This window comes from Manis javanica, chromosome 1, assembly GCF_040802235.1.
Source record: "Manis javanica isolate MJ-LG chromosome 1, MJ_LKY, whole genome shotgun sequence".
Lineage (NCBI taxonomy): Eukaryota > Metazoa > Chordata > Mammalia > Pholidota > Manidae > Manis > Manis javanica.
This window is the reverse complement of record NC_133156.1, coordinates 69,103,680-69,117,212: the sequence shown is the minus strand read 5'-3', so window position 1 is coordinate 69,117,212 and position 13,533 is coordinate 69,103,680. Positions and strand designations below refer to the sequence as shown.

Below are 13,533 nucleotides of genomic sequence, written 5' to 3'. Positions count from 1 at the left end.
TCTGGAGACTAATGTTTCCCTTGATTAGCTAGGGGGCCTCTTTGAATAATGATAAGATAATGCTAAAAACGTTTTCTGTTTTTATGGGATGTGTTCCATACATACATTTATTCCGTTAATGCTATGAAGTAGATATTTTAAGTATCTTCATTCTCAGATGAGGAAGTTAATTTTAGAGAGGTTAAATAACTTGCCTTAGATTGTACAGTTAGTTGGTGGTCAAACCATGATGTCTCCTTCAAAGAGGCACTACAAAGGGAGAAACTTGGTTGTAAACTGAAAAGGCCAAACATCAATCAATGTATACTCTGGGCCTCTGCTGATTATTTGGTGATCTAAAGTAGTCTTCTCACCCTAAAAGTCTTCCATCTATAACTCTATTTACGCTGTCTGTTGAGGGTTGGGATGATGATGTACATGGTGATTGTGAGGATATCAACAACAATATAAATAATAATAGCTTCTTTGAGCACCTTCATCAGCCAAGTGACATCTGTTAGTCATCACAAATCTCTGCAATAGTACTCAAAGGCAAGGCATGTAATATCCCATTTACAAATTAAGAAGCTTGAGGTATGCAGTGGGCTGTAACTTCTTTAGGGTTGTGCAGTGGCAGAATTAACAATGAATCCACTTTTATTCGGCTTTGAAATTCTGGCCAGTGTTACATGTGGATTTAGAAATTTTTGGCCAATCTGTTACCATCAAGTTATCAACGCCTTCCTTAGATGGACATCATATTGAATTTAAATTGCATATGAAAACAAAGAAATGACAAATGAATGTAACTTAATTTAATTAATTTTACAGTAAAAATAAGCCAAGAGGAAAATAAGTTATGTTAGTTACCTATTGGTCACCTGCCAATTTCTCCCTTTTGAGCCAACTAATAGCCCTGATTTCCATTTGGGAGCCATGTGGATATGGGACGGTCACCCCACAACTGGTTCGAGGGACTGTAGGTTATGTTTGCTTTAATCCAGTCAGAGAACTCCATTTTCCTAGATGCAGTAACTGCTTTACAGGTGACTTGATTTTGTCCAATCAGAATGAATTGAGGACTTTTTGTAGGAAATGCTGGAACAGAGATGCTCCTCTTTGGTATCCTGGAGGGTAGCTACAAACTCATGTAGCCATGAGGGGGGCTGAAGGAGGACATGAGGGAGTCGTCCTGAGGACTGACAGGCAGAACTGAGCAACTGAGAACTTTGAGGAGAGCTGCATTTATCTCGACACCATCACAAACTGTCTTGCCTGAAGCCTGATCAGATTTTGGACCTTTGAGTCAGTGAAACAATAATTTCCTTATTTGCTCAGCTATTTTAAGATGGTTTTCTAATGATTGGAAAGGTCCATATTGATGCCATCTCCTGATCCCACTTGCTGGCCCCACTACTCACATCTTCTTTTGGTCATGTGACATCTTGTCTTACTAGTCAGTATTTAAATGTATCATCTGGTTTTTTACCCACAAAACTACAAGCTTCCTATTGCCTGGCCCTACTCAAATAATACATGCTCTGTTAGGTAGCATGAAATGGATTCTCAAGATGGTAGTGAGAGTAGGGTGGCAGAAATCCCCTCACAAAACCATATATATTTTGAAAATACAGCAAATACAAATATTCCTAAAAGAGTGACTGGAAGATACAGTACATGAGACAGGCTACATCTGCAAGAGCCCAACATCTCATGGAAAAGGGTGGGATATAAAGCCATGACCCAGCAGGACCCAAGCACTCCCCCCACACCAGCTTACCAGCGGGAGGAAGGGAATCAGAGTGGGGAGGGAGTGCTAAATAACCAGCCCTAGAAATCTGCACCAGGAGCACAGACACACATTGCATGGTGCACTGGATATTGGAGGACTGGAAAAGCAAGGTCCGAGATTGAGACTGCAAACAGGTTCCCACAGCCGGTTGCCCTGGGACAAAAGAAAAGCAGGTGCTTTAAAAGTCTTAAAGGTCAAGGGTTTAACAGGCGGACAAAATCATCCTGGCACACTCAGCCCAGCAGGCTGGGAACTTTAAGGAACTTCAGGCGCCCAAACTCCCTGGGTGGCAACACAGCTCCAAACCTCCTCATGGTGATAAGCAGCAGCCTGCCATTCCTTCCCCTTCTGCTGGCACTGCAAACAAACTGGCTGACCCACCATTGCTGTGGAACAGCCAGGAAACAGCTCCGCCTACAGCAACTACACAGCTTAGCACAGAGGCTTCTGCCTGCATGCAGCTAACTGGTCTAGATCCAGAGGCTGCTCCCTGTGCATGGTTGACTGGCACAGAGAATAGAGATGGGCGCAGAGACCGGGAAGCACAAATGGACTTTGCTCTTGTGGCAGAACATGTGCTACTGGCTTGTGACACCCACCATTGCCCTAGGCCATCTTAAAGGCTGTTCCACCCATAGCAGCTTAGGGGATTAACCCAAAGGCTGCTCCCAGTGTGCAGTTAATCTGCACAGACAGCCGAGACAGGCAAGGCAACCAGCAAGTAGGAAGGGACTTTGTTCTCCTAGCTGACACACATGCCACTCTCTGGTGACCCCTCCCACTGCCAAGAAAGGCAGAAGAAACTTGTTCAGTACAAAATCCCTCAAACACCAGAGAGAGTGCTTGGTGAGACTGAAATCACCAATCTTCCTGAAGAAGAATTCAAAATAAAAGTCATAAGCATGTTGATGGAGCTACAGAGAAATACTCAAGAGCTAAGGGATGAATTCAGAAGGGAGATAACTGAAAGGAAACAAACAATGGAAGAGTTTAAGAGAAGACTGGATGAGGTGCAAGAGACTGTTAATGAAATAGAAATCAGAGAACAGGAATACAGATAAGCTGAGGCAGAGAGAGATAAAAGGATCTCCAGGAATGAAAGAATATTAAAAGAACTGTGTGGCCAATCCAAATGGAACAATATTTGCATTATAGGGGTACCAGAAGAAGAAGAAGAGAGAAAAAGGGATACGAAGTGTCTTTGAAGAAATAATTGCTGAAAACTTCCCAAATCTGGGGAAGGAAATAGTCTCTCAAACCATGGAGGCCCACAGAACTCCCAACACAAGGGACCCAAGGAGGACAACACCAAGACATGTAATAATTAAAATGGCAAAGATCAAAGACAAGCACAGAGTATTAAAAGTAGCCAGAGAGAGAAATAAGATCACCTACCAAGGAAAACCCATCAGGAATTCTTCATCAGTCTTCTCAGCAGAAACCTTACAGGCCAGAAGGGAATGATATGATACATTCAATGCAATGAAACAGAAGGGCCTCAAACCAAGAATACTGTATCCAGCAAGATTATCATTTAAATTTGAAGAAGGGATTAAACAATTCCTGGATAAGCAAAAGTTGAGGGAATTTACCTCCCACAAACCATCTCTACAGTGTATTTTAAAGGGAATGCTCTAGATGAAAGTGCTCTAAGGCTAAATAGCTGTCAACAGAGAAAATAAAGCCACAGCAAAAATAGATCAACCAAATACTAACTAAATGCAAAATAAAATCAGCTATCCACTATATCAGTCAGGGGAAGCACAAAGAGTATAGAATAAAATACCTATATATAAAGAGTGGAGGAGGAAGAAAAAGAAGGGAGAGAAATAAAGAATCATCAGACTGTGTTTATAATAGCATAATAAGTGAGTTAAGTTAGATGCACAGATACTAAAGAAGTTCCCTTGAACCTTTGGTAACCATGAATCCAAAGCCTGCAATAGCAATAAGTACCTGTCTATGAATAATCACCCTAAATGTAAATGGACTGAATGCACCAATCAAAAGACACAGAGTAATAGACTGGATAAAAATGCAAGATCCATCTATATGCTGCTTACAAGAGACTCACTTCAAACCCAAAGACATACACAGACTAAAAGTGAAGGGATGGAAAAAGATATTTCATGCAAACAATAGGGAGAAAAAAGCAGGTGTTGCAGTACTTGTATCAGACAAAATATACTTCAAAACAAAGAAAGTAATGAGAGACAAAGAAGGACATTGCATAATGATAAAGGGATCAGTCCAACTAGGGGATATAACCATTATAAATATATATGCACCCAATACAGAAACACCAACATATGTGAAAGAAATACTAACAGAATTAAAGGAGGAAATAGAATGCAATGCATTTGTTCTATGAGACTTCAACACACCACTCACTCCAAAGGACAGATCCAGCAGACAGAAAATAAGTAAGGACACAGAGGCACTGAACAACACACTAGAACAGATGGACCTAACAGACATCTATGGAACTCTACACCAAAAAGCAGTAGTATACACATTCTTCTCAAGTGCACATGGAACATTTTCCAGAATAGGCCACAAAAAGAACCTCAGTAAATTCAAAAAGATTGAAATTGTACCAACCAACTTCTCAGATCACAAAGGTATAAAACTAGAAATAAATTGTACAAAGAAAACAAAAAGGCTCACAAACACATGGAGGCTTAACAACATGCTCCTAAATAATCAATGGGTCAATGAACAAATTAAAACAGAGATGAAGCAATATATGGAGACAAATGAAAACAATAACACAATGCTCCAACTTCCATAGGATGCAGTGAAGGCAGTTCTAAGAGGAAAGTATAGAGCAATTCAGGCCTATTTAAAGAAGGAACAACAATTCCAAATGAATAGTCTAAAGTCACAATTACTGAACTGGAACAAGAAGAACAGATGAGGCCCGAAGTCAGCAGAAGGAGGGACATAATAAAGATCAGAGAAGAAATAAATAAAATTGAGAAGAATAAAACAATAGAAAAAATTAATGAAACCAGGAGCTGGTTTTTTGAGAAAATAAACAATATAGATAAACTCCTAGCCAGGCGTATTAAGAAAAAAAAAGAATCTACACACAAACAGAATCAGAAATGAGAAAAGAAAAATCATGATGGACACCAGAGAAATACAAAGAATTATGAGAGAATACTATGAAAATCTATATGCTAACAAACTGGATAACCTAGAAAAAATGAACAGCTTTCTAGAAAAAGACAACCTTCAAAGACTGACCCAGGAAGAAACAGAAAATCTAAACAGACCAATTACCAGCAATGAAATTGAATTGGTAATCAAAAAACTACCCAAAAACAAAATTCCCGGACCAGATGAATTCACCACTGAATTTTATCAGACATTTAGAGAAGACATAGTGCCCATTCTCCTTAAAGTTTTCCAAAAAACAGAAGAGGAGGGAATACTTCCAAACTCATTCTATGAAGCCAGCATCACTCTAACACTGAAACCAGACAAAGACCCCACAAAAAAAAGAAAACTACAGACCAATATCTCTGATGAAAGTAGATGCAAAAATATTCAATAAAATATTAGCAAACTGAATTAAAAAATACATCAAGAGGATCATATACCATGATCAAGTGGGATTCATCCCAGGGATGCAAGGATGGTACAACATTCGAAAATCCATCAACATCATCCACCACATCAACAAAAAGAAGGACAAAAACCACATGATCATCTCCATAGATGCTGAAAAAGCATTTGACAAAATTCATCATCCATTCATGATAAAAACTCCCAACAAAATGGGTATAGAGGGCAAGTACCTCAACATAATAAAGGCCATATATGACAAACCCACAGCAAACATCATACTGAACAGTGAGAAGAAGCTGAAAGCTTTTCCTCTAAGATCGGGAACAAGACAAGGATGCCCACTCTCCCCACTTTTATTTAACATAGTACTGGAGGTCCTAACCATGACAATCAGACAACACAAAGAAATAAAAGGCATCTAGATTGGTAAGGAAGAAGTCAAAACTTTCAGTGTTTACAGATGACATGATATTGTACATAAAACACCCTAAAGAATCCACTCAAAAACTACTAGAACTAATATCTGAATTTAGGAAAGTTGCAGGATACAAAATTAATACACAGAGAACTGTTGAATTCCAATACACTAATCATAACTAGCAGAAAGAGAAACCAGGAAAACAATTCCATTCACAATTGCATCAAAAAGAATAAAATACCCAGGAATAAACCTAACCAAGGAAGTGAAAGACCTATACCCTGAAACTACAAGACACTCTTAAAAGAAATTAAAGAGAACACTAATAAATGGAAATTCATCCCATGCTCTTGGGTAGGAAGAATTAATATTGTCAAAATGGCCATCCTGCTTAAAGCAATCTACAGATTCAATGCAATCCCTATCAAAATACCAACAGCATTCTTCATTAATCTGGAACAAATAGTTTTAAAATTCATATGGAACAACGAAGACCCTGAATAGCCAAAGCAATCCTGAAAAGGAAGAATAAAGCAGGGGGGATCTTGCTTACCAACTTCAAGTTCTACTACAAAGCCACAGTAATCAAGACAATTTGGTACTGGCACAAGAACAGTTCTATAGACCAGTGGAACAGAATAGAGAGTCCAGATCTTAACCCAAACATATATGGTCAATTAATATACAATAAAGGAGCCATGGATATACAATGGGAAATGACAGCTTCTTCAACAGCTGGTGTTGGCAAAACTGGACAGCTACATTTAAGAAAATGAAACTGGATTACTGTCTAACCCCATACACAAAAGTAAACTCAAAATGGATCAAAGATCTGAATGTAAGTCATGAAACCATAAAACTCTTAGAAGGAAACATAGACAAAACTCTCTTGAATATAAACATGAACAACTTCTTCATGAACATATCTCTAGTGGTAAGGGAAACAAAAGCAAAAATGAACAAATGGCACTATATCAAACTAAAAAGCTCTGTACAGCAAAGGACACCATCAGTAGAACAAAAAGGCATCCAACAGCATGGGAGAATATATTCATAAATGACATATCCGATAAGGGGTTGACATCCAAAATATATAAAGAGGTCACACACCTCAGCAAACAAAAAGGAAATAATCCAATTAAAAAATGGTCAGAGTATCTGAACAGACACTTCTCCAAAGAAGAAATTCAGATGGCCAACAGGCACATGAAAAGATGCTCCACATCACTATTCATCAGGGAAATGCAAATTAAAACCACAATGAGTTATCACCTCTCACCAGTTAGGATGGCCACCATCCAAAAGACAAACAACAAATGCTGGCATGGTTGTGGTGAAAGGGGAACCCTCCTACACTGCTGGTGGGAATGTAAATTAGTCCAACCACTGTGGAAAGCAGTGTGGAGGTTCCTAAAACAGAAATAGCATTTGACCCAGGAATTCCAATCCTTGGAATTTACCCGAAGAATGCAGGATCCCAGTTTCAAAAAGACATATGCACCCCTATGTTTATCACAGCACCATTTTCAGTAGCCAAGATAGGGAAGCAACCTAAGTGTCCATCAGTAAATGAGTGGATAAAGAAGATGTGGTACATATACACAGTGGAGTATTATTTAGCCATAAGAAGAAAAAAAATTTGCAACAACATGCATGGAACTAGAGGGTATTATGCTCAGTGAAATAAGTTAGGCTGAGAAAGACAAGTACTAAATGATTTCACTCATCTGTGGAGCATTAGAACAAAGCAAAAACTGAAGGAACAAAACAGCAGGACACTCACAGAACCCAAGAATGGACTAACAGTTACAAAGGGGAAAGGGACTTTGGAGCGTGGGTGGGAAAGGAGGGAGAAGGGGAATAAGGGGCATTACGATTAACCCACATAACGTAGCAGTGGGGCATGGGGAAGGCAGTATAGCAGAGAGAAGACAAGTAGTGATTCTATAGCATCTTACTACCCTGATAGACAATGACTGTAATGGGGTATGTGGTGGGGACTTGATAATGGGGGGAGTCTAGTAACCACAATGTTGCTCATGTAATTGTATATTAGTGATACTAAAATAAAATTTAAAAAAAGGTAACATGACACTTTTCAAATTATATTTAGTGCTGCCTATTTGAGACTTTAAAGGATTGAGCAAATAAAATCAGTTTTTAGGCCAGAAGTGGTTGATGTCTACATACTTTTTTTAAATTAAGTACCGAACACTATGTAGCTAAATAGCAGAAACTAAATAACCATCAATGCTGTTATTATTTGGTGTTATTACTAAAAAGATGACCTTGCCACTCAGTTTGCTACTTTGTGCAAAGCCAACTGATACACACTGAAAATGAGCAGTCCAGTGTGAAGGTGTGTATGAGTGTGTGTTCATTACCTCTACACTCACAAACACAAACAGTATTGTGATATAGTTAACTAATTTCAAACAAATAATAAAGTTTACATTAGCCCCCTCTTACCCGTGTTTCCTCTTCCACAGTTTCAGTTACCTGCAGACAGAAAGCAGTTGATCCTCTGAGGAGCCTACGGAAGGTCAATAGCAGCCTGACACTGCATCATTCACCCCGTTCCTCCCCTCACGTAGTCGTTTTATCTCATGTCATCACAGCAAGGGTGAGTACAGTACAGTAAGATACTTTGACAGAGACCACATTAGCATAACCTTTATTTCAGTATATTGTTATATTAATAGTTACTGTTATTAATCTTACTGTGCCTAATTTATAAACTTTATCATAGATATGTTTGCATAGGAAAAAGCATGATGTATATAGGATTTGGTGCTATCAACGTTTCAGGTATCCACTGGGGGTCTTAGAATATATCCCCTGTATATCCCCTGCAATAAGAGGGGCTACAGGCATACCTCCTTTTATTGTTCTTTGCAGAGTTTGTGTCTTTTACAAATAGAAGGTTGTGGTAGCCCTGCCTTGAGCAAGTCTTTCAGTATTATTTTTCCAAAAGCATCTGCTTATTTCATGTCTCTGGGTCCCATTTTGGCAATTGTCATAATATTTCAAACTCTTTGATTATTATTATATCTGGTATGGTAATCTGTGATCAGTGATCAGAACTTGCTCAAAGTTCAGGTGATGATTAGCATTTTTTTTAGCAGTGAAGTGTTTTTAAATTAAGGTATGTATATTGCTTTTTTAGACATGATATTGCACACTTAATAGGCTACAATAGAGTGTAAACAAAACTTTTATATGCACTGGGAAACCAAAAAAGTCATTTGATTCTCTTGATTGCAGTATTTGCTTTATTGTTGTGGTCTGGAACTAGACCCGCAATATCTCTGAGGTATGCTTGAACTGTATTTTAAGATATTCAAAAAATTTAATTCATCAATTAGTCTATGTGCTTCTCAATCAAAGGTGTCAAATATTTTTATTATGAGAAACTATGCTGACAAAAATTCGAGGATCATACCCTCATGTTATAGTAATATGGTTTAGTAGCTATTGAATGAGAAGATAACTTCTGAAGGATATTGGGCCATATGCAAGTCTCACAGAAAAGTTAGAGGACTTACAACAAACAGAAATATGAGGATATGTGCTTTTCAGGGGTGTATATGTAGGTGGATACTAATTGGATAGAATCTAGGAAATGTAGCTATTGAACTCCCATGTCCAGGATGAAGAATAGTTTAGCCCTAGCTTTCCAATGATCAATTTTGAATGGATTTATGGGAAAACAAGACTTTAGGAAATTTGAGGTTAGTGGCAAAGATCGGCTTGGTAGCTTTGAGGGGGAATCATTGCAGGCCGTTGGTATTTCACTGAAAAAGGTTTCATGGCAGGCTGAGGACGATGAACAAACTGGGTGTGCACAGGCGCGTCTGAGCTACGTGTGAGGTGATATAGGTCATTGAGGGGAAGGAAAAGAAGACTTAAACCCCATGACCCATTTTCATTTTCATATCCGTGACCCAGTCAGTATTAACTTTAATTCCCTAGTTGCTTTGGTTTCTATGAGGTGATTCTTTATTTTGTACTGTAATCTTATGCTCTCCTATATATGTTGTTTCTAGTTTACATTGGAAAATTAAAGAACTGTGCTCTAGATATGAGAAGAGTTAGGAAATTCAGATGGTGATTGCATATCACCTGTGCTTTTTGAATGTTGAAAGGTGGAGGGAAAGAAAACTGTCTAACGACATCATGAGAATTTGGCCTTTTGTAGCTCATCCAAAACCGTTCAGGCTTGGCTATGTAGAAATGTGATTTATAATTCAGTTTACAGGCAATATAACATAATAGTTTAAGATAGGGGATCTGGAGCAAGAATGCTTCAGTTCAGATCCAGTCTCTGCACCTTAATAACTGTATAACCTTGAACATAGTCCTCAACCTCTTTGTGTCTCGATTTTATGATATGGAATTTTTTGAGGATTCAATGACATAATCCATATAAAGCTCTGGGACTTAGAAAGAGCTCAACTAATGTTAGTTGTTTTTATTCTTCTTTCTCACTAGTGAGGTATTGCCAGAGGTATTCTATAATACAAAATATGAATGTCAGCTTTTTTATTTGCATAAAACTGCTCACTGGTCATTAGCATTAATTCTTGATAAGTCTAACTAGTGACTCTTAATATACATTAAATCATTACTGTGAGTGGATAAAAATCTGACTTCAGACCTTGACCTAGTGCATGAAGTAAATCTATTTATTTAAAGCTGTCAAACTTTCCCAACCCAATTCTTAGCTACAATCTACATCAGAATCAAGAACATATTCTTTGAAAAAGCATAGGAAGCAAGCTGCGTTCCACATAACCCTAAACCCTAAACTCCCCAGCCACTATGCATTTTGACTTCTGATTATTTTTGAAGATAGGAAAAAAAATTTGTTTTTTTCCCTATGCCATTTAGAGGTAAGTCATTACACCACAAGCAACAACAATTACTCATAAGTGACAACATAGCGGCCTTACAAAATTAAGGAAATGATAATATTTTTTTTAATTGCAGGTAAATTGGAGTCAATTATTCTTGGTCAGGCTAGAGATAATTTCTCAACTATTGCAATATAGTGAAGGCAAATATTGATTGAAACAAAGAACACAGCCTTAGGAAATTCTACGGTGATTAGTTTGAATGCTTTATATTTGAACAATGGAATAAGTATCATTGAAGTTAATTGGCAGCCAATACTTTCTATGCAATACAACTCACTTGGTTTATGCACCTTATAATCATTCTCAAACAACAGAATGTTAAAATTCTGCTTGAACAGTTTGAAAAGCCCATATGCACAACTCACAGTCATGTCACAATGAAGTTGGGCATTGAATCTATTGTAGATGTGTTCACTGAGGTTTATAAAATTTAGGGGACTTTCTTTATGTCAAATAGAGTTAATCAGTGGACAGAGATGACAACAATTTTTGTGCAATTATAATATTACTGAGTTATTTATCTAATTCAAATGCAATTCTCTTTTATGTCAAATCCAACCAGAGACATCGACCTTCGAGCATTTTGGGTGGTTGACCTACAATTTGGCCGAAGAATGTGGTATCGATTATAGTTTGGGTTAGCAAGCCCTTTGCAGGCTCTTATCGATTGCTTTCATTTGCCAAGTTGCTTGTTGGAGGATTTCTTGTACTGAGCCAAGGACAGAGAAATAAAGGCACAATTATTTCATGCAAAGCCTTATACATCCAACTCTAAATTAACTATACAAATTGGGGAGCAAAGAGTACAAAGTTAATTAAAATCCTCAGGTGATCTTTACATCTCATGTGTGTTACAGCTTGTTCCTCTTCCAAATCTTTTGCAGAGCTACAAAGATAAAACAAAAAGGATTGACATATGTATCACCCTGACCTTTCACTCTGCACATTGATAAAGAAGGTAAAGAACAGTGAAACAGAAAGTAGGCAGCAGAAGGAAATAAAGGCCTCGAGATCATCTGCTAGCATGTTAGGCTTAGTATAATCATGAGTTGACTGCTTTTAGATGATCTCTTTCCAAGATTGGGGGTAATGTGTTCAATTTTTATTTCTGAAAAAACTATAAACACTACTCTCACACCCAATAGTGCACTTAGTCCACTCTCACATTTGCATATGAGAATGGTTGTTAGAGTGTATATGTGGGTGGTGCTGGTGGTGGTGTGTGTGTGTGTATGTGTATGTGTGTGTGTGTTTGGAGGGAAGTAGGGTTCTAAAAAAAACTATAAACACTACTCTCACACCCCATAGTCCAAAGGGACTTGATTGCCTTACACTGAATTTTGCTCTGTTAGTAAAGAAGCTTTCATTGCTTTTGGGCAAGAAGGCAGACATGATGAGAGAATGTGGTCTGATACTTAGTTACAAAATGCAGCTGTGCCTGTTTCTTCAGAATACACTGAACAGAGAGTACTACAGCAGACCCACTAGCTAAACCGACTTAGACTCAGGAGACACCAGGCCAAACAAACAGGGGAAAGATCAGTGAAAGGGTTACTGTCAAATGTGCTAGATATTTCCCTTCAAATGTCATTGTTAAAATCTAGGTTAGTGTAAATCATAGGTGGAGATTCTGAAACAAAGAGAAAAATAGAGAATAGATATTTGTTGCATTTCTTTCAACTATTTTTAGGTCTACCTTTTTGTAATAGGTTTTTGTAATGTGCCTACTATGAAATATGTGTGTTTGTGTGTGTGTGTGTGTGGTGTGTACTTGTGTGTGAGAATGGTTGTTACAGTGTATATGTGGATGGGGCTACTGGTGGTGAGTGTGTGTGTGTGTGTGTGTGTGTGTGTGTGTGTGTATGTGTGTGTGTGTTTGCAGGGAAGTAGGGTTCATCTTCTATCCAGGCAGGCCATTGGCCACTGAACAGATGAACCTTGGCATCCTTAGTTTCTGGGGAAGCACAAATCAATGCTGAGAGGCTGGCTGTTTGCTCTGAAGTCTTTATTGCTCACCAGTGCCTGTGCTGGTGAGATTGTATACCAAGTCTGAGGAAGTCTGAGCCTTCTCCAAAAGCAGCCGCCCTGGAGCTCTACCCCCCACACACCACCTTCCAGTTGAAAATCTTTTTGATCTGCTTTAGGAAGAGAGAGTGAATGAATGAGAGTGGAGTGAGAGGGAAAGTGAGAGGGAGAGGGAGAGAGGCTTAAGGAGAGACAGAGTGAGGGAGCTCTGCACTGCTGTTGACCTCTGACATCACTAGCACGCCATGGGGTTTCTTCCTGTGGGGATTCTCTTGGACCATGGGAGTTGTCTGGGTGCCCGGGCTGACAGAGTGTCTCTGGAGGCACTTCTTGGATTATTTGCAACTTCTATAAACTAGCTGAGGACTAACTAATGTGTTGCTGGGTGGCTTCACAAACAGGCAAAGAACATTTTGACCAACTGTATCTGGCACAAAATTAATCTTTTCAACCTTTGACTAAAAAGCCCTGCAGCTACTCAAATCCCGGATTCACATTAATCCACAGCATCCCCCTTTGGACAGATAATAACTTACCTTCCTTAGATAATGATTTTTAAAAAAGGAGGATATCTCTACTTTTTGTTATCTGGTATGTATACAAGGTGACTCTACTTCAATAATTGCAATGGCCAGAGGAGAATTATTGCTTCTTTGATTCTGTGACTCTGTTTTGTCCTCAGAGGTGTATCCAAAAAAATCAATGTCAGCTGGCTTTAGAGGAAATGTTTTTAATGGGCCTGCTGCTTCCAAGTCTCCCTGGGATGCTTGATCAATGTCTCTGCACCAGTGATAGAAGCAGCCCGGTTCTAGGCAGACCATCTTAGGGGC

At 38.6% G+C, this 13,533-nt stretch overlaps 1 protein-coding gene across 1 annotated transcript in view; it reads left to right on the top strand.

The window, feature by feature from the left end:
• The window catches only part of MACIR (macrophage immunometabolism regulator), a 64,422-nt gene extending 56,017 nt beyond the window's left edge, over positions 1–8,405 (top strand). Inside the window, exon 6 of the transcript XR_012130026.1 lies at positions 8,252–8,405. The gene's annotated coding sequence lies outside the window, so the exon portion shown is untranslated. The remainder of the gene's footprint in view (positions 1–8,251) is intronic.
• The last annotated feature ends 5,128 nt before the right edge of the window (positions 8,406–13,533 follow it).